General features: G+C 42.3%; 2 long non-coding RNA genes across 2 annotated transcripts in view; both read left to right on the top strand.

The window, feature by feature from the left end:
* The window catches only part of LOC140224286 (uncharacterized), a 151095-nt gene that overhangs the window by 18877 nt on the left and 110162 nt on the right, over positions 1-22056 (top strand). The window lies entirely within an intron of this gene.
* The window catches only part of LOC109041041 (uncharacterized), a 41327-nt gene continuing 26475 nt past the window's right edge, over positions 7205-22056 (top strand). The window contains exon 1 of the long non-coding RNA XR_002009919.2: positions 7205-7896. This is a non-coding gene — a long non-coding RNA (uncharacterized lncRNA). The remainder of the gene's footprint in view (positions 7897-22056) is intronic.

The following is a 22056-nucleotide window of genomic DNA, read 5'->3' as shown; positions in this document are numbered from 1 at the left end:
GGCGCCGGCGCCGCACGGTGGATCGACCCAATGAGAGAGGTCGGACATGAATTTTTTTACTGGAACTGCAAATCTCCACGTTTATTTTGTCAAATTTTAAATGTTGAGGGGTGCGTCCAAATGAAAATTTGACGATAAAACCAACAAAACCATTTTTAAGGGCTGGACATCTTCTGATAACGGAGTTATGAGCTTTTAAAGTTTCCAAATTTTGTCCGATTTCTCCCATTGACTTCAACTACTGTGCGCCGTGCTGGTAAAAAAAAGCCTCGCGTCCGGTGCCGAGGCTTTTAATAAATCGTCGGCTCCCTCACGAAAGAACGTATCTATACATTTCAATGTTCAAATTTCCCCACTCAAAATGTATTTTTACCAAGGGAATCTGGGAAATTTTCAGCCAAAAATTTCGTTGATGTTTCCTCGGATCTTATGCAAAAATTAGACAAATTTTGGGTAAAAATCGTTCAGGCACATTTTTGTAAAAAATTGAATTTTTTGAGTAAATTTTTCAACTATGGAATGGAGTTACGTTCTTTCGTCGGGGAAACGATTCTGATAGGCGTAACTGGATCATTTTGCTAGGGGGCCCGGTCTCCCTGCCACCGAGAAGTATGGGACCACCCATTTCAGAAGGGGGTCTGGGGGCCTCCCCCGAAATTTTTTTGGAATTTTACTTCTATTTCGACGCATTTTGAGGCTCCCGTGACGCCAATTTTTCATCAATTTCTGCGGAAAAATTTCATTTATTTTTTTACTTTCAGCTAAGATTACTTTCAAATTATTGCATTCAACAGAGCCGGAAAATGGAAAATTTTAAATCTATTTGGACACACTTTGAGGCTTCCGTGACGGAGATTTTCCATCAAGTTCTGCAGAAAATTACGTTTTTTTTTACTTTCAGCACAAAATACTTTCAAATTGTTGCATTCAACGCGTCTGACAAATTTTTGAAATTTTAACTCTATTCGGACGCATTTTAGCAAATAGCAACTGAATGCAGACGGTGTTTTCATAGAAGATGACGTGAAGAGAGATAATCATCCTCGACGGAGGTCTTTTCCCGCCATCCGGAATTCCTGGGGAGGGGGGGGGGCAGATGATACTATTTTCAATCCTAGGGGGGGCTACTTCTGATACTTTTGTTTGGACACGATCGTACTTTTTCGGAACCAAATGGAGACTCACCAGAGAGATATAGAAGGTGGAATGCTTGCAAGCGTAGGAGCCAAAAGTAAACCCTACAAAAAATAGGATTAAGAAATGATTAGATGATGGCATCGGATCGGCATCAATTTTGAAAGTCGATCTGCCTCAAATGTTTACCTACCCGATTATGCTCACGGTCATTCGACCGCGGCAATTTGACTTGACCGATCATCAACGAAAATACGCTTACTCTGGCCAAGAGAAGGGGAGGGGGTCAACTTTTAACTAATCAGGCGCAATAGCTCGGCTAAAATTTCTGACTGAGAGGGCTAGAAACGGGTCAGCTTCTCCAAGGGTAAGGGGGGGGGGGGTTTCTTTATGAAAATAGAATGCGATGGTCCCGCTCAAAGGGGGCCGCGGCAGGTTTCGCGACATCGTGGCGCCGCGCCGCGCCGGTGCCGATCGGATCAGGATCAGAGCCCGCGGTCATCGGTTCTTCGCTCCCTTCCACCTGTCATCTTGCAAGTTGGCACCTGTCGCCGAGAAGAACTGCAGCGACTGTGCTCGAAAGCACCGCAGTTTTGCTTAGTGGACAATCCCTATCCTAACTATCAAATTTCGACGTGTTAAGTTCAAGCATCAAAATTGAAAGTTACGGGTGTGAGGCTTCGGTAACTTCTACCATGGGCTCTCGTGGTAATTGGCATCGAGCGCTGCCAATCCGCGCCCAAAAGCATTTGGAGGAAATCGTAGTTTTAGTGAGCCACTTATTGGGTCGAGGGGGGGGGGGGGGGGGGTCTCAACTTTCCAAAGCTTACAGTCTTCCATTGAAGTCTCCCATTTTCAGAAACAGTGGAAAGACACTTTTTGCAGGAATTATTCAAATTTACCTCGTCACATTCGATCGTCTTGCGCTTGTATAAAAATGCTTCATTTTGATTCAAATTTTTGATAACCATTACTAGTCCTGCCAGTTCAGCTCAATTCAACTTAACCGAAATAAGCCGCCCCGTAGCGCCGCTTGAACAATATTTAATGCGTGATATTTTACGCGCAATCTTATAGAAGCTGTAAGTGCGAATGGAAGATAATGAAGGACAATTTTTTTTAAACAGGAGCTTCCGAAGGTGGAGATGAGATGAGATGATGAACCTCTCCAAAAAATAAATAAATATGTTGCTACTCTCAAGGACCATGAGGGTTTTTGCCAAATAAAAGCTTGACATAGTTTTTACCTTTGAAAATTCGATTAAATTGTTGGTAAGAATAACTCAAAACAGCTCCTGAGTCGACTCAATTTGTAACATTTTCCCGGGGAGGCCCCCGCCCCAGCGTCTTTTTGGAACTTGATAAATCTCCCGAATCCTTTTAGTTCCGCCCGTGCTGGCCACACGGGCTTTCCTCCATTTGTAGTCTGTCCGAGATGAGAAGAACCGTGGAAAGTCGGAATTATTTGCACTGTTTTCCAGGGTGGGGGTGCCTCGACCCTCATCAACCGTCACCTCTCACGCCGCAGCCACCGCACAGGAGGCTATGGGCCTCGGAGCGGAAAATTCCGGTGCCAGGCGTTGCGCGGTCATTAAGCGACTCATGAAGAGCCAGCCCTCTGTGCGGTGCGCCACGTTGCGGGCAGGGTTGGTTCGGTGTCTTCATCGCTTACAATAGCAGCTCGAAGCTCGAACGCTACCCTTGCTTCTACATAGTGCAATTAATTCCGACTTTTCATGGTTCTTCCCATCTCGAAGGCCGCGGTATTCTTGTTTTATAAACTTGTGCTGAATCATCGATTCTTTTCGAGATACTCCTCCCCCTCCTCCTCAGGGCCGGATTTAGGGGGTGGCCACATGGGCCGCGGCCCATGGCGGCAAATTTAGGGGGCGGCAAATTTTGCAATTCTTTTAAAATGCGGTATGAAAAAAAAAAAAAAAAAAAAAAAAAAAAAAAAAAAAAAAAAATCGGATTCAGAGGAAAAATCACAAGCGAGAAAAAACGCAAAATCCCTTACTTCCTGAGAGTATAGTAATTTCTCATTTTGTCGTCTTTCGGTGATATAAGGGACAGCACAATCAATTTGTCGAGTTAAGAGAGAAACCAAACACGCAATTTGGCCCAGAACGCCGCGGCGCAGGGCGCAATGATGACGAGGACTTGAGATGAAAAGGAGAAGCCCTCGGCGCGGCGCACAGAGGATCGAGTCAATTAGAGAGGTCGGACATGGAATTTTTGACTAAAACTACAAATTTTGATGTTTATTTCGTCACATTTTAAATTTGAAGGGGTGTTTCCTAAAGAAAATTTTACGGGAAAACCAATGAAACCACTGTTAGAACCTCAAAATTTCGTATAAACGGAGTTATAGGCTTTTGAAGTTACCAAATTTTGTCCGACCTCGCCCATTGACTCGATCCACCGTGCGGCGGTCGGCATGAAACATATTAGCGCCTACAAGACTACATGAATACTCCACGCATTGCGCCAAACACTGCGGGCTGCGCGCTGCGGCCAGCAGCGGTCGACGTGAAACGCACAGCGCCTACAAGACCATAGGAATACTTCACGCATCGCGCCAAAGACAGTGCGATCAGCGCGGCGGCGCGGCGCTGCTGGCTGCTGCGGAGGAAGTTGAAATTGTTAAACCACATTTATGTGTGCTCTATCATAATTTTTTCGTCAATTTTTTTTAAATGGAAGGCATTGTCCACCTAGAGATACGTTTACGGAACTGAACTCTCGCGCAAAGTTCCGTGAACTTTTGCTAGTAGTGTTGACAGGGCTTTGCAAAAAATATGTCCAACACGAGTAAACGCGTCTTATTAACCCCTCCCCCTCTGGCACGTTCACTTGATGGTTTTTATTGAATTATTGATGTTTCATAACGAAAGAGAAGAGGGCGGCAAGTAGGTAAATCTGGCCCTGCCCCCTGCCCCCCCCCCGGTCCTCGAGAGAATCGATACGTTCTTCTAATAGTTCAATTGTGGGAAAAAAGCAATTTTGCGAACCTGCTGAATCCACCGCTGTCTCAAGACGTAGCTCCTTCGCACTGGAGGTTCAGTGATCTCGCTTGTTGTATTGTCAATTCATCGCTTTGCTCTTTGACTAGTCTTCCTACAACATCTGCGTGAAAAAAATGGATATCAAAAGTAAGAACATGAAATACTTTTTTTTCAACTAGTTGCGTGGGCCGCCAGAGGGGGGGGGGGGGTTTCAATCATCCGCTCCATCCGGTTTTGCTCGTGACCAAATCGGTCGATCACCTACTTCATCGCTTTGTAATACGGTCATTTTCCCCGGCCATGAAAGTGCGGTGCCGTTCCCACGTGCGTCTCCGTTTAAAACCGCCCGTTTATTACGGGCGAGTGAGAAGTCAAGGAGGTGTCTGTTTTCAGCGCCTCAAGTGTCCCTAACTTATTGGAGGTGAGGAGGGGAGTATAAGTGGGAACGAGAATTCTGCCTCGGCCGATGGAGTCTAAATGGCCCGTAAAATAAAAAAAAAAAAAATATCGAGAGCATCTGGCAGGGTTCGGCGTCCTCGGTTTTGACGCCGTTTAAGTATAGTCCGATTTTATGACCGGGACTAGGCACCAGAATGATCGTTTTGTCAACCTCACTAGTTGCCATTTCGTTAAATCGTGGTATCTCTATTTTCTCGTGAGCCCTAAAAAGCATGGGGTTAAATGGAAAACAGGGCTCACAAGGTAATAGGGATACATCCTTACGTCAGAGCGACGACGAGATTGCCTACACTTGTGACACAGGAAATTGCAAAATAAAGGGAACAGTCCACGTAGACACCATTTCCAGGAAAAAAGACCGATTTTTGTCGCGTTGAATCGAAAAACCGGATTTTATGATATTCCTCCGAAAAACTCTGCCTAGTGCCCCCAAAAATAAATTCCAATCGCTATAGTGAAACAAAGGGGAGCATCAATCGCAGGCTGAAACGAAACTTATATACCCCTCTCTTGCTCAGCAATAAACCCAGTGTCACAACTAAAATACTGAAACTTTTTGCCTCCCTTAATTTAAAAATTTGAATTTTTGTATATGCACCCTTCTCTCATACTGCCGTCTAAGGAAGGACGCCGTATGAGCCTTCAGGCGTTGCTAAATTTCCTCTGGCAAATCAATAATTTTCAGGACAATGTTTCGATATTTTTCTGTCGATTTCTCACATAATTGTGTATGTAATTTGATCTAAGGTGTCTGAAAATTTCAAGGAAAAATATTCATAATTTTCCTCATAAATGAACATTTTATACGAGGAAATTTGGCAACTCTCGAATGTTTATACGGCGTTCTTCCTTAGCACGGCAGCATAGTCTTTGTAAAGACATTAATAACCTAAGTTGATGGATGTCTAAATGTCGTATGTAAAAACGTAGTTTTATGCTTTTAGCTAAAGTTTCTAAATTTTGTCCGACCTCTCTCATTGACTCGATCCACCGTGCGGCGGTGGGATATAAATACAGTTGATAAAGGCTATTTCCATTTAAATCTTCACATTCTTACGGCGCAGTGATACAACTATTTGAACTCTCCGGAATGCGTGAGGTATCACTCCGCATTTGAAGGAGTTTTCACATCAGCCAAGTTCGGTTATCGGAATAATCGTTTTGCATAGTTCATGGTATTCTGTTTCCATTTCTAACCATTTGTTTAATTATAATCCTCCTATAAAAACCACCCGTTTGCAAATAAAATTCTGGCTGAAGCATACTTCAGCTATGTATTCACCACTGCAAAAATTTCAGAGGAATTCGATACGCCCGGCGTGCATGGAGGCTGTCTCCATTTAAATCTTCCGTCACATTCTTACGGCGCAATGATACAACTATTTGAACTCTCCGGAATGCGTGAGGTATCACGCCGCATTTGAAGGCGTTTTCAAATCAGCCAAGTTCCGATACCCAGATTATCGTTTTGCATAATTCATATTCTTTTGTTATATTCCGTGCCACTCGTTTATTTTTAATTCTCGTAGAAAGACCACCCATTTGCTAAATACGATTCTAGCTGGTGCGCAGTTCAGCCATGCATTCACCACTGCAAAAATGTCAAAAGAAGGTGAATAGATTATCAGAAACACGCTGGAGTACTGTAGAATTCTTCTTAAATTTTCAAAGAAGTATACTTCTTGAAAAATTTCTATCTATTTTCAAGATTTTTAGTACAGAGGGATATTTTTAGTGACTGCGTTTCATTTTCTTCCGTCGTCAGATGCTAAGAGTCTCCAGTCTGGGCATCCTCGACTTCAATGGCTCATGGCTCAACTCCCTTGCCATAGACAAACGAAGGGGGAGTCCAGGGGGGCCTGGCCCTCTTAGAACTGAAAATAGTATCATATGCCCCCCCCCCCCCAAAAAAGAAAATAAAAATTTTCCAGATGTTTTGAATGCAACAATTCGCAAGTATTTTGTGCTGAAAGTAGAAAAAAAAAACATAATTATTCCGCAGAAATTGATGGAAAAATTCTTTATGGAAGCTTCAAAACGCGTCCGATTAGTCGTATAAATTCTAAAATTACTCGGGGGATGCCCCTCGGACCCCCCCCCCCTCCTCCGTGCTCGGGGCCCGGACCTTAAAACTGGTACCAGGGCCCGATGGGATGTGGCGGGCCTGTTAGAGATAGGTATAGAGGCAGGAATCATTCAGAAAATAACGTTGGATTTCATACAGAGTTCGATTTTCGATCACTGTATCGAATAAAACTTTGTTTTCCAAGAAGAATTCTACTATCACATTCCTCTAATTTTTTCATGTTTCGGTTAAGAAAAATAACAGAGCAGGGACTATCGTCGTTTGATAGGCTACATAGTAAAAATCTGCCGGGATCATCTACTCAATCGATGATGCGATAAATCGCACGCCAGTTCGGCAACGTCAAGGTTCGCGATTTATCCTGAAGAACCTTTTCGAGATTTTCGCTCGCGCCGGCCGGCGCCAGATTCCAAGCTCGCGTTCGCGCATTGGCTCTCTCCTCTCCTCTTCCCCCTCCAAGACTCCGCCCATTTCCCCCACTCACGTGGACCTCCCGACTCCCCCGGGAATCAGCTCCCTGTTCCGCATACCGCTCGCTCCGCCATTCGTTGAGTGACCAGTCCGCGAGTCCCACGGGAGCAATTTACGCCTTGTTTTGTTTAGTCGCCTGCACATACTCGTCATTCGCCGCTGTCAGTTCGGACTTAGTCGCGCTCGAAAGTTTTTCTGTTATCACTCTTTGCTCTCCATCGTTTCGAGTCCTCGATTGCGTTATATTCCATCTCCCTCGCTTTTTTTCGTATTTTCACGGCTCTACTATCATGGAAGGGCATCTCCTCGGCAGTCCAATCACAGAGGCCTCAGTTTTGCTTATTATAGCCGTTCTGTCGCACGTACTCTGCGAACTTTTATTCAGTGGCTCTCAGTCATCTGGCAGACGCGTTAAAGGTGTCCTAGTGATCATGAGAATTTTCCTGTTCCTTCTTGCCATCGCATTAATTCTGGAGATGCTGCTGCTTGCTATTAATTGGCGAATTTTAACGTTGATCTTCGTTTTCGTGACCGTCGATTATTTAACGGATCGGGCGTTGGGCGATGTTTGGATTTGGGTCGTACTTTTTATTCTCGGGCTGATGTTTTCGCCGGCTGCTCGCCTGATACCTGGCTTTGCTTCACAGACTAGGCGTAATGCGTTGAAGAAGAGCAATCAAGAGGACCCACTGTTCCAGCACTCTGGCAGATCTCCGTCGGCGTAGGAGCCTCGTCAACACGGTAAGATATTTTCATCGAATCTCAATCTTATGATCTAAGTGCCAAACCTCATATATTATCTCTACTGGCGGATTCCTAGATTTCCTTCACCATGTCATCTTTCGTTGCGAAGAGAGGCATTCTTCTGTATCGATAATCTGACGATCTCCTGGATCTGTTAATCACCTGTGAAGATAACTTAAAAATCCACCTCTTAAGTATGTTCGGTCCTGCGTTAAAAATCGAAATCTGAGCAGACTTGCAGAGACAGAGTGCCATCGTGATTTGTGGTTTCGCACTCCAGTCATTGTTACAAACATTTTAGTTAATTGTACGATTTTGAAACTTCCTCAATTGCCTTGTGTTTATTTGCGATTGTCATTTCTGGTGTTCTTTATCGTCGCTCTTGCCATCTCTATTATTTTGAGAGGCAGTTCTTCCTACATTACTACGTCTCCACCTCAACGATTGCAACCGTTTAGTCCCCCAAGGACGAACTTTCGGGTGAGAGCCTACTTCGCACCTATGTGAGGTACAATGCATGTGTCATAATTCTGACTTTGTTAACTAAATGGATCTTATATTTCGTCTGTCACTTCGTAGACTACTTGCCGAAGTTCCCTATTTTTTCGTTGAGTAACCACTAAACGTTAGGTTCTGAGAATGTCCATGATGTCCCTCCTTTGAGGGTAAGTAGACTAATTTTTGCAAAGTTTAGGACTCCTATTAGCTTGGTTTCCTTTACTTGATCTCAAGGGAAACTGGAGCACATGTTCGCTTACGTATAGTATACGAGTACATATTTGGTCCGGTAGTTTCATCGGTGATATCCAAGTAATTCCATTGTCAACGCGAGTCTGCTAGAGGTGCACTTGGCACTTACTCTGTTTTTAAGCAAGTATGCGTAAAAGTTTGGGGGGTGGAAGTCGAAATCTGTACACCTCGATATCTCGAGAAGGAACCAAGACTTTGAGGGCCGGTTTGGACGACAAATCGTCTTAAATTGCCTATCTTAAGATGTAAACGTGAAAATCCCAAAATTACATTTTGAAGTCTGTTAACTACTTAATCGCTTTTTTTCAGTTTTTGAGGAAAAACTATTTCTTCCACACACGTCAAACTGAAAGATCACATTTTTGTTTTTGAACCATAACCAGATTTTTAAATTGCTCGTTTTTACTGCATCCAACGAGTGGTCTCATAAGTTGGGGAACCGAACGGTTCCCGAGTTAAGAGCGATTGAAGTCTCGACCGATTTTCGCGCGTTAAAATATGGTTCCTAAGCTGGATTTGGGTGTTAGTGATCAGATTCCATGATCATAACCGCGCTTAGAACATTTTTAGGTATTCTTTAGGGTCACTGAGTTCAAATTACAGATACTTTCTAAACTTCACTTTTTTCCCGCAGCGCTTCCTGAGAGGCCCACCGAGTGCCGACCGACCGGCCGCTCAGTGGGTCTCTCAAGTAGCTCTACGGTAATTAAGTGAAATTTTAGAAGTATCTGTAATTTTTAAACTCTGTGATCCTCAAGAATACACATGCATGTATTTTGCACGGTTTTGTACGTTAAGTCTGATTTATTAACACCCCAATCCGGCTTTGGATCCATATTTTGGCGCGCGAAAATCGGTCGGCGCGCGTTGAGCGGAAACTTTCAATCGCTCACAACTCGGGAACCGTTCGGTTCCCTAGCTTGTATGACCACTCGTCGGATGCGGATAAAGACGATCAAATTTAAAAACTGGTTTTGGTTCCAATAAGAAAATGTCATCTTTCAGTCTAGCGTGTTTTAAAGAAATTGTTTTCCTCCAGAACAGAAGAAAGTACACAAGTTACCTTGGAAATGTAATTTTGGGTTTTGGACCTTTCTAATCTCAAAGTATGCAATTTTAGACGATTTTTCGTCCTAACCGGGCCTCATTATCTTGTTTCGTTCGAAAGATATCGAGGTTCACAGGATTTGACTAGCCCCCGTAGCGAGCTCAAAATTTTTTGGGGGTCTGAAAATTTGGGGGAAGAAGCGCTCCAGCGTTAGTAACTGATAGACGAAGTTTGAATAAGTTTTAGTGTGTTGGGGGGGCGAAAAATGTCGCGTGGCATGTTTTCCCATGTTTTTTTGTCTCTGGATTCGGAAATGACCTTGGTTCCTCTTCACCATGCACCAGTTTTCCGGAAAATCACATTTCCCGAAAAATCCCTTCTAAGTGGAAAATTTCAATTTTCCGGAAAACCGGTGGGTGTTAGGAGAAAAACCAAGGTCATTTACGGACTCAGCATTGAAAATTACATACAGATCACCTATCTAGTGCCCGGTGTTAATTCGCCGCAGACCTTTAGAACTCAAATTTCGTCGAGCCACCATTTTATGAATTTCACTTTTTCCAAACCATTTGAGCTTTATTCCCTAAATGGCCCTTTGGGGCAGCCAATTTTTCTTGATACTGGATCTCCAGGGATCAGTTAACACTGCTCTTCAAAGGTTTTCTGTAAACACGCGTAAACAGGTAGTTAATAGTCTAATTTTATCACCACTTTTATGGATTTGAGGGAAGTACCTTTAAGCAGGAATACCGCGCCTACTAATGACGATATTTTAAAATGTTATTAGTGAAATATATTCTACTTGATGAGGATAGTAAGCTTCCATTATCAGAAATTGTCGTAAATCTATTGGGTGGAAATGCCAACCGGCAAACGATTTGTTCCGAGTGAGGTGACATTTCTCGAATGCCGCCTGAGCCACTTTGGGAGGCTGTGTGCGCTAATTTGGGGTTGAAAAATTCAAAACCAATACCCATACCCCAAAATATAACTCTTTTAGAAGACATCTACGTCAATGAAGTAACTGTATGTGAGAAACGCCGATGTCCGACATTTCGCAGGTTTCGATCCACCGTGCGTCGCACCTAGGTCGTGATCAGGATGGCATGAAACGTAAGAAAGAAATGAAAGATTGTATATTTCAGTGAAATATTTCATGAAATTTTTCGAAGCAGTGAACTATTTTTCAGGGGCTTGAGTATGCGACCCGCACTTGCAAACAAGAAAATAGAAGAAAGTCCCAATTCTTAAATTTTGCGAAACATTTAAAGTAACCGGCATTTTTCAATGTCCTCTCTAAATTTCTGAAATTTCTTGAAATATTTCACGTGAAATCTCAGTATTTTATGTCTCATCAAATTTTTTGCCACCCTGGTCTTGAGACAGCTTGTCGTGGCGATTACTGCCTCACTGCCTCATGGTCTTAGAATCTCCGAAGCTCCTTCAATTTTTAGCATGCATCACGGGCGTCCTTAGAGCACGAGTAATTGCATTAAGCAGTCGTCACAGCTAGAATTGCCCTGCACGCTCGGACATGCAAACTAAACCGTGCTAGGGCAAGGCCGTATGAATTCTTGAGTTTTGTCAAATTTCTTTCGATTTAGGTATTACGAATTTCCCAGCAAACTTAAAAGTTCCTCTTCTCTAATTGAGGCACTGGATGCGAGAAGGGCACTTCTCGGTTGCAGTGTTTTAGAATCTCTGTTGCTAATTAATCCCTCGGAGTAGAATTTAATGGGTGATTTTGTGAGAAATATTTCCATTGAAAATAGAATCGCAATAAATATTCAGTAAAATAGATGCATTCACTTTCCTTACAACGAATGAACTACTAGAGGAGACTCCGAAACACTGCAACCGAGAAGTGCCATTTTCGCATCCAATGCCTCAATTCCCAGAGGACTTTCGATAAAATCCCCGATCTAATGTACCGGAGGTATTGCACAGACACTTAAGGTGACACGATGGACGCCACATTTTCTGTCAGAAAGGTATGCGATATCTCGCATCAACTGGTTCCATTTTTTCAGATACTCGTCATTTTTCTCGAATTTTGAGATCGCAATTCTGTTGTCAGGAGAATAAAGCACTCACCAATTTTTACAAAGAAATTCAACGTATTGAAGGCGTGGTTTTGTTAGAGGAAAAATATCGCATTCGAGTGCAGTTCCGATATCAGTGTCGAATGCGATATTTTTCCTCTAAAAAAACCACGCCCTTATTACGTTGAATTTCTTTGAAAAAATTGGTGAGTGCTTTGTGCTTTAGTCTTCCGACAACAGAATTGCGATCTCGAAATTCGAGAAAAATGATTAGTAGCTGCTGAAGTAGAGTCAATCGATGCGATATTTCGCACGTCGTTCTGACACAAAATACGGCGTCCATCGAATCACTTTAAGTATTAGGGCCGAAAATTGGCGGAATCAGTGCTGTGAACACTGCCGTGTCAGTATTTCTAACAGGAGGGAGGGTCACTTATGTTTTAGTACTTGTAACGTCACATTATGATTTTCCGTCACTCCGTTCTTAACTCAATACTCCTGAGAAGGGCTGCGGGCACTGTCACTTGCTCATTTTGAAGACACCTATTTATGCCTCCTCACCACACATGGTCACTTTTCTCAATCGTGGCTGATGAACAATTATGATGAGCTCCTATTTTGTTACCCTGGCGTTTAAGTCTCCGAGAAATATACTTCTAAGCATTACCGAAGGCGCTATGAAATTCTATCGAACGGTTCTTGGTTTTAAGGTTGGGGATTTTCCGATTTTCTTCCACCATCTTGTCAGTCAGAAACAAGACGAATCTAATCTTTATGATCAGTGTTCCGTGCCGGAGGGTTTGAAAGATTCAGAGTACCGGTGAATTAGTAGTGCACGTGAGAATTCAGCCCTAAATTTCTCGTTTCACCCGCTTCTAATCCAGAAAAATCAATTGTTAGACTTCCAATTATTTTCGGCGTGGTTTCGTGTACATTAGACGACTAAGAGAGTGCCCTCTTTCCTTTCAGCGGATTTATTTTAGTCCTTTGCCCATGAATTTTGTATCATCATTCCGTACTTTCGGACCCCCAAGTACTTCCTGAACTTTCTCCGGTCCCATATCTTTCTAGCAGCCCTGTTGCGCGTAACTTCGTTCCTTTTAGCACTTTTGTTATGGTTTCTAGCATAGTCAAACTGGCGCGCGATATGTAGCATTGATTAAGTACATGTCCCAAATCTGCAGATTTTGATTCGTTAGCCAAATGAAGGACGATATCCCCTCCTACCTGCGCCTGACGAACCAACCCGTACAAGAAAATCGGCGAAATTCAGGGAAATCGCACTATAATCCTGATCGGTCCAAGACACAGAATTTGATCCAGTTACAGATCTCTGTAACAATTTCAAGGTTTTTTCCGAACAGTATTTAGCTTTCATTTCTTTGAATTTTGCATACTTTTTGGTTCGGCATGATTTTCTTGTTTCCTGCTCAAGGGCTATCGTCCTTTTATTGGCTTGAATTGAAAAATTAGCCGAGATGTTGGCCTAATCGATGCGATATATCGCACGCTAGTTCGACCATGTCAGAAATCTCGACGGATCACTAGTGAGGATGATTGATCGTCTCATACCCTCTAATGTTACTCCACTCAACTCGTGGTGACCGAGGTTCCGGACAGCAGTGATCGTGGGAAAAAGCGATTTTATCGGTTGGGGCGATTTTACCGGTGGCAAATTTCGCGATATTTTTGAATTACAAATTGCTGTATATCCCGATTAAGTCGCTGTACATCCCAATTTTTGGTTCGGTAAAATTGCAATGAATATTTGTCGACAAAATTGTGATCTAATCAAATCGCCGCCATGTGTCGCGATTTTCATCTCGATAAATTGCCGGGTGACTCAATCGCGTTTAAGAAAATCGCGGATAATTGCTTAGATTTTGATGATCCCAGCGATTTCATCGTTCACCGACAAAATCTCTCTGTATCGCGATGTTGCCTTCATAAAATGCTACCTGGGAACGCCCCCCCCCCCCCCCCCCCACCGGTGCTGGGTGCTAGTCTTCTCCCGCACAGTGGATCGAATCAATCGGAGAGTTGGGACTTGAAAATTTTCTGAAAAATTGAACATTTTAACTTAATTTTAATAACTTTTGTTTATTTCGTCACATTTCAAATTTCAAGGGGTGCCTTTCGAAGATAATTTTACGTGGAAACCAACGGGGAACCACTCAAGGAACCTCCAAGTTTTGTTCAAAGGGAGTTAAGCGCATAACGTTTCCGAATTTTGTCAGACCTCTCCTATTGACTCGATCCACTGCGCCCAGTTTTTATCGGCTCCCACACGGAATCTTCCAGAGTAAATTAGACGTCAGGAACCCGTTCCCCATTCTGTGTGCAACCGGAGCGCCAGCAGGTATCGCTTTCCCTCTCATAAGTCAGCGATAGCTTTTGATCTCTGACCAAGATTTTCACTGGAAGATGGTCTCGACGTTAGATTTCCTTTAAGCTACACTAGAGAAGAAATCCTTGAGTTTCTTCTGAAGGGAAACTCTTTTGACCGGCTCTCTCAACTTTTCCTCCGTGATAAGACATCCGATTCTATGGCGAAATTTCTGACTGCAAGAATTCATGTGCGATTCGCCCTCCTTATTCATAATTCCTCACATCCATAAATTGCCTCACGTTTGCCGCGGATCTTCAGACCGAGCATTTTTCGCATCCCTAGTATTTAAGAACGGCGGGATCCATTTTAGCCCAGTCCATTGATCCACCATCGATCCTCGCTGAAGTCTCCCCCCCTCCCCGGGGGGGGGGGGGGATCCTAATCAAGCCCGAAAGATTTTTGATAATCTTGCATTGAGGGCTCAACAGCTGCTTTGTATTGTATGCCACGAAAGGTCACGAATATTGGTTACCGTTAGGGATGATTTTGAAACTATTTAAGCACTCCAACGATTTGGATCCAAATGAATCGTCTTTTAGGGGAGATTCCGGAAATATTAAGGACCCAAAGTCGCCCACGGCAATGGGAATTCAGTATACCAAGTGATCAGGGGTTTAAACAGCCGGGTTTAACTAAGACTTTTTTGTTGTATGAAGTCTTTTTCATAAGTGCCCACAGTCTGAGAAACACCCCTCTCCCCCTCAAAAAAAAAATCGTTAAGTTAATCGTTTTTATTGAATTTTGGCGACGGTTGTGAACTAAATCGCACGAAAATGTGTAATGGACCACTAGACAAAGTACGAATTTCAGCATTCTAATACACGTTTCTTTACCAAAATTTCACGTAAAACACGATGCGCACAACGAATATTACCGAAATCAACTCCCTCCGAAGATATTAATGATTCTTGGTGCGTGAATTCAAAGCACGCGCTCATGAAAACTCAATGCTCTACGTGATTCACATCGCTCGTAAACGTTATCATGAACGTCTCTGCGATGAAAAAATCTGGCAACGTCAATCTTGACAATTTGGCTCAGCCATAGCAAATTACTTACAGTTTGAAAAACACATGGTGGGAAATGAACATCGCTCGATTGAGAAGATTGCTGAAACCGTTGTAGTGCGTGATTTGACTTACGTAGAGCTTTGAGTTTCTTGTGAGCGGGCAGTTCAAATTTCTCGTAACCAATGTGAAATAAAAATGTTAATAGCTTCGTTAGGAGTTGATTTCAGTAATTTTCGTTGCGCGAATCGTGTTCTACGTGAAATTTTGGTTAAGATACATGTATCAGAATGCTTAAATTCGTACCTTGTCTAGTGGTCCATTCCCTGTACTTCTATGTCCTGAATTCACGCAAATGATCTGAATAAAAGAAATCAAAATCTCAATTTACATATGGTATCAAGGGTGTTTCGGCTCCTGCTCTCGCTCTGGTCGTTAAACCCTGGATCACCCTGTATACTAATTAGAATTTTTGACTTCAAAAGCAGAGCATAGAAATATCAATCTTCGACTGAAGTGTGGCGGTTTATTGAAGCTTGCAGGTACAAACCACGGTCCGGACTAGGACTCATCTAAAGCTATATTGCATGTCACTTCTGATACGTTATGACATGCGTTACCTTTAGATAAGTTTTGTTCTGGTCTCGCTGAAACGTCATCTGGCTGGTTGTTGTAGCCCAATCAACTCTTATCGGGATCGTAATATATGAAGGAGGATGAAGGCGTTTAATGTATATTCTTATGATCATCTTGTTTGTACCTGCCACGTTTAGTATTATTTTATTTGACTGCTCTATTCCAAAAAGCTTCATGTCGAAATCTGATTTTTACGCAAAGAAACCTGTTGGCCTAGTTATTATGGGGTATCCGTGATTGTAACGCTTCAATATAGAGATCTTGGACCCCCGCTCCCCTTCTCACGTTCTTTCCACGTGGGTGTCGACAACCTACCCCTCTGCCCCATCTACAAAAATTTTTCATACTGTCTTGACTTACACCTCCCTCCCTCCAATATAAGTCCAGACTTAATTTTTCAATTATTTGTAACATAATAGAGTAGCAGTACTTACTTTACTTACTCAATTTACTCGATTTGTTAAGCGATGAGGTAGCCCAAGTGCTAAATAGATTAGAGATACTCTTAGAACCTGGCTTCCTCCTCACGGAATAAATTCATTTCTCAAATCATCTTTCGTTTCTCTCGCTTCCTCCTGATGATTCATGTAATAACATAGTTTCGATTAGGGGCCGTCCATCAATTACGTCACCCATTCCTTTTTTTTCAATCTTTCGACACCCTCCTTCCCTCTCGTCGTATCCAACCGTCATCCTCTGCTAGACACCCCCCCCCCCCCCCTAAAAATTACGTCATCCTTAGCGGACCCTGCTTTTTGGGGGAAAACGCCGAAAATCGACAGAAATTAGTAGATATACATAGTTTGCATAGCGTTAAGCATTCACATAATTAATTTCCTTTATCAAGTATTAACCGGTTAGGCGACCCTTGAGCTGGTACATAGTAGGGACGGAGGGGGTGGGGCTCTGAATGGAAGCGCAGGATTACCACTTATGTGGTATTTGAAGTAGAAACAAAGTTGAATAATTGAAGACGGCAAACTTTATTGCTATGAGACAAATTGCAATTATTTATCGACAATTAGAAAGACAAATCCCCCCTCAATTTTCAAGCAAGCGATGGTTTTCAGCCCTTTTTGCCTTCAGAAAGCTGACTTATCCTTGGCTTGCTTGATCCCCCCTACTTCGCCGTAACCCACTATCATCCGCAAGGACACACACTCACACCCCCCTCTCTCAACCCCCCCCCCCCCCCTTTTAGGGTCTCGGAATTTACGGACGGCCGCTATTGGAGGAATATCACAAACTAGGGATGTCTGTTCTCGAGGAAGTGTCGATACCGGTACCGAGCATCGAGCTGAAGTATATCGATACCTTTGAGGTATCTATACCATCGGTACTTTCGAGGTATCGATACTTTCGTGGTATCTATACCATCGATACTTTCGAGGTATCGATACTATCGATCTTTATAGATACTACTTCTAAATTATGCAGTAATTCGGAGTGTGCGTGTGTCTGTCGGGCTGTTCAATTCCGCCAGACTTCCGCTTCTCTCGAAACCGCCCCTATTCGACTGCTTAGTTAACTATACCATGCTAAGGAAAAACGCCGTATGAGCCTTCAGGCGTTGCCGAGTTTCTCTCTGCAAATCTTTCAGTTTCAGGAAAATTTTTGAATATTCGTCTACCAATTTCTCAGATAATTTTGTTTGTAATTTGATCTAAAGTGTCTGAAAAGTTCGAGGAAAAATATTCATAATTGTCTCCCAAAATAAACATTTTTTCGAAGGAAATTTGGCAACTCTCGAATGTTCATACGGCGTTCTTCCTTAGCACGGCAGTAATGTTATCGAACCGAGCTTTTTTAACATTTTTAACGAAAGTAATCATCTTGAGAAACCTGATTACGCCATGGTTAGTCACAATGCATAGTGAAGGTGAAACAGAAGAGAGAAGTTGTTAACAGAGAAAATGAGGCCTTCTTCATGGCCAAATCAGATATAGCATCGACATCATCGTATTGGGGTTTGAGGATCGACACTGCATGGTTATCGATATCGTTGAGTATCGATCTAAAGTATCGATATTTAGGAAGTATCGGTTAAGTATCGACAACCCTATCCCAAACCAGTGACTACCGAACCTCGGTTACCCTGTTGCCGCATTGATATTGCCGGCTACTGTGCTTCGTTGGATAGTTGGTCAGCAGACTGACAAGCAGGTACACGTGCATCGGATGCATTTGTATATTGCATCATGCATTTGTACTGCTTGACAGACTGTTGACATTTTCGTCTCGTCTTCTTCCCCAACGTATCTTCACCGATGTGGATATCGCTGCTGCTGTCAAGTTTCTGCCGACTCGCCAGTTTGTCCTAGGTAGTAGAAGTTGCATTCGAAGACGCAAGAAACTCAGTAAGAAACCATAATTCGTAGTTTCCCCTCACGAAAGAACGTAATTAAATGTCAATGTTGCCAACTTTCCTCTTGTGAACCGCATTTTTGCCAGGAGAATCCTGATCATTTCTAACCGAAAATTTCCCTGAGTTCACTTCTGAAGTCGCGCGCATACAAGAATTTTTTTTTCGAAAGTTACGCCAGGTACCTTCTCCCGAAAAATTGAATATTTGGAGTAAGTTTCGCAACTTTGGAATAGAGTAACGTTCCTTCGCACGGGAAACTTCGAGTCGGACTGCGTTTTGCAACCTGGAGCTGTAAATTCTGGCTCATCTGAAAAAAATTAAAAAACTCTTATGCGCACAGGGAAACTAATGGCACATACGTTGTATTTAAACCGGGCTAGAATTCATAGTTCCAATTTGCAAAATAGAGTCAAATCATCTCTCATCGTCAAGGGGTAAAGGCATCTTAGTGCTGGAGATGACTGTATCAAAGCATTCGCACGGATGCACCGTGAAATGGACTACATTTTGCAATTTGGAACTATAAATTCTACCCCGGTTAAAAACAACGTATGTGCCGTTAGTTTTTCCCTATGTCCATAAGTGTTTTTCTAGAAGAGCCAGAATTCATAGCTCCAAATTGCAAAATGCAGTTCAAATAAGCCACCGGGAGAGGTTGGATGTGCAGTCTCTAATTTATCTCTTAGTGTTCAAAAGTTATCTACACTTTACAGTTACCTTTGGCCCACCCTGTACATGTTTCAAGGGAATCCTTATCGGGTATTTTTGTAAATAAATCTTGCGGAAAGTATAATTTTAGATTTAAGTATTGAAAAACTATATCGAAGTAGAATTTTTGTCTTTTTCTGAAAACTTCTTTATCCTCAAGTAACAGAGGTTGCAACAACTTGCAACAAAATAGTTGGATTCTTGCAACTAATAGATTGATGTGCAGATTGCCTCCTCTCTCCCCCGGAGGAGCTACCATTGTTGGAACCAGTTGCAATCAAGTTGAGACATGTTTCAACTTCGAAGTATTGCTGGTTGCCTACCTGAAGATTTTAAACAACTTCGGTTCAGCAATTTTGCAATCTCAGCAGGTTGCAACTTTGTCTTCCGGTCAGATCGCCGAAAATCGGACATCGACCAAAAGTTGACCTAAAGTGGAAACTTTGTTGAAACTAATACCAACATTGTTTCAACTTGTTGCAACTTTTACATTGAAAAATGCTACTTGGGTCGTAAGTTTTATTTGAAAGGAGTAACCATAGATAGGGCCTCAGCGATCGCACATTTCCTTTTCACCTTTTAATCCTGTCGACTAACATCGGGAGTCCTGTGGATTACATTTTGCAATAAGGAACCACTATTTCTGGCTCATTTTAGAAACAACCCATATGCTATTGGTTTCTCTATGCAGAAAAGGTGCTTTTACAGAAGAGCCAGAGATAGTGGTTCCTTATTGCAAAATGTAATCCCTGTGTAGCACCTAACAGGCTCGCTGAGGTGGTCTGAGACCAGGGTCTATTATATTAGCAGTCTGTTAACTTCGTTCCTCTAACTAACTTTTACATACTTCTTGATTTATATAACTTGCATTTGCTATTACCTGTCATTACTACTTATTACGTCATCTTGTAAACGCCTTTGCTTATAGTTGTATTATTTCAACTTCAGGACGATCAGTGTTCTAATGTTTTAGCTCTTTAGTTAAGTGACATTTTGAGATTAATTACTGACTTCGATGCTGTTCTTCGCCACTGCATAGCTTTTACTCACTGTCTTACACTTTGCTAACTTCAAGAATATCAGTAGGCTACTAAGAATTGGCTTTTAATCCAATGCCGTACTGTGAGATGAATTACGTACCGACCTTAATGCTATTCTTTGTCACTCGAAAGCTTTTGCTTAGAGTCAGCAACTTCAACCTTGATAGTTGTTACCAAGCATATCAATTTCATGCCGCATTATGAGATGAATGGCCGCTTTAAGTGCTGATGTTGGCCACTGTTAATAAGCTTTTTCCTATCGTTTGATACATTAATATTAGTCACCAAATATATTCTGTGTTCCATTTCGGAGCGTCCCTGGAAAATAAGGTGTTAATTCAAATTAACCCTGCTAATGGCAACAGCGAGGGACGAATTATTGAGGCAAAGGCCGAGGGGCTCTTTTTCGGGCACGAGTTACGTGACGAACCGAGCCGTCGCACAGTGGATCGAGTCAATGGGAGAGGTCGGACAATATTTGGAAACTTTTAAAGCTTACAACTCCACGTATAAAAAACTTCGAGATTTTATAAGTGGTTCCATTGGTTTCCTTGTGAAATTTTCCACTAGAAGCACCCCTCAAGTTAAAATGTGACGAATTAAACATCAAAATTTTAAGTTTTAGTCATAAATTCCATGTCCGACCACTCTGATAAGATTCGATCCACTGTGCGTCAATCCTTTTTCCGCGAGTAACGGGAGTGAACTTATATGGCGATCATCCAATTGCTTCTTTCACGACAGAATTAGGTTCAGGGTGCGGGAAATATTTATGCGTTCCAATGTCAAAATCGAGGCATTTTGAGGAATTTTACTGATCTCAATCAGCAACTCCTTAAGTTTTGTACAGCTGTCAAAATTCGGAAAAAATTATAAGACTTGGGTATTTTTTAGACACTTTTCTTCAGAAGTTTACTCTGAAACCCTTTCTAAGGTTAAATGACCAATATTTCAAGTAACTGAAAAGCTTAGTATCATTCTGCGGTGCTAAGGATGAACGCCTTACGAACCTTCAGGCGTTGCCAAATTTCCTTTGGTCAACCACGAACTTTTGAGGTAATTTGTACATATTTTTCCTCCAATTTTTCTGATAATCTTGTTCGCAATTTCAACTGAAGTTCCTGAAAATTTCAAGGAAAAATATTCATAGCTTTCCTCCAAAATAAACATTTTATCGGATGAAATTTGGCAACTCTCGAATGTTCACGCGGCGTGTTTTCTTAGCACGGCAGCATTACCGGAAGAGGAGAAAAGGGTCTGCGGTGAAAGTCCTCGCGGCTCATCACGGAGGACAAAAGCAATGGCTTTTCCGGTTCCTCGGCTAACTGTCAGGGGTGCAGGGGTGCTCACCAACACCGTGCAGAAATCGTCAGGTAGCTAGGGAGCCAGGGACCCACCGGAATGGACCAGAGCGGAGTCGAGATTTATGTAATCCACTTAGAAGAGCCACGCTTATCCTTTGCAGTGCTGCTAAGTCAATGAATAGTAGGTACTACATTTCTCTTGAAAGGCTTTGAAGTCGCAGCTATGGTTTCTGCTACCAATTTTTTCTGATACCGTAATATACCTAAAATTTCGATATTAAAACATGATGTATGCGTGTGTATTTGATGTGATGTAAAATAGAATCGGTTAGTTACCAAAAGGCTCGAGCGCCATAAGTGAGAATTCGTGAAAAATTATAGGACCGTTTAAATCGACCCCCTACAAATCTCAGAACTCCTAAATATTATAGCGATGCATTATTTAATCACATTATTGATTAACCTGCAATTTGAAACGGGTTGGTTCTTGCAGTTTCTACTGTTTTTTTTTTCGATTTTTATATCTGGCGCTTGAGCCCTCTCGTAACTGACCGATTCAATTAAGACATGACTTTGCACCCTAGCATGTGCCCAAAAGCTGTACGTGGAAATTCAAGAGATATCCCACGTATTCTCTAATGTAGCTTCTTTTATTTTTGTTATCCACTTAAAGTAGGCCTCGAACAGATTATGTCAACGGTGAAACTCCCAAAGCACGTACCACGCTTGCGGTGTCTCAATATCTATGCTCCCATATTATTTTCTTTCAGGAGAATTACTTCATAAGACTGCTTAATATTTTTACTAAAAATTCCCTACACAGACAACGGGAAGGTTCTAAGAGTTGCCGCTGAGTATTTTTCTCATC

This window comes from Bemisia tabaci, chromosome 1, assembly GCF_918797505.1.
Source record: "Bemisia tabaci chromosome 1, PGI_BMITA_v3".
NCBI classification, from domain to species: domain Eukaryota; kingdom Metazoa; phylum Arthropoda; class Insecta; order Hemiptera; family Aleyrodidae; genus Bemisia; species Bemisia tabaci.
This window is presented reverse-complemented; position numbering and strand designations above follow the sequence as displayed.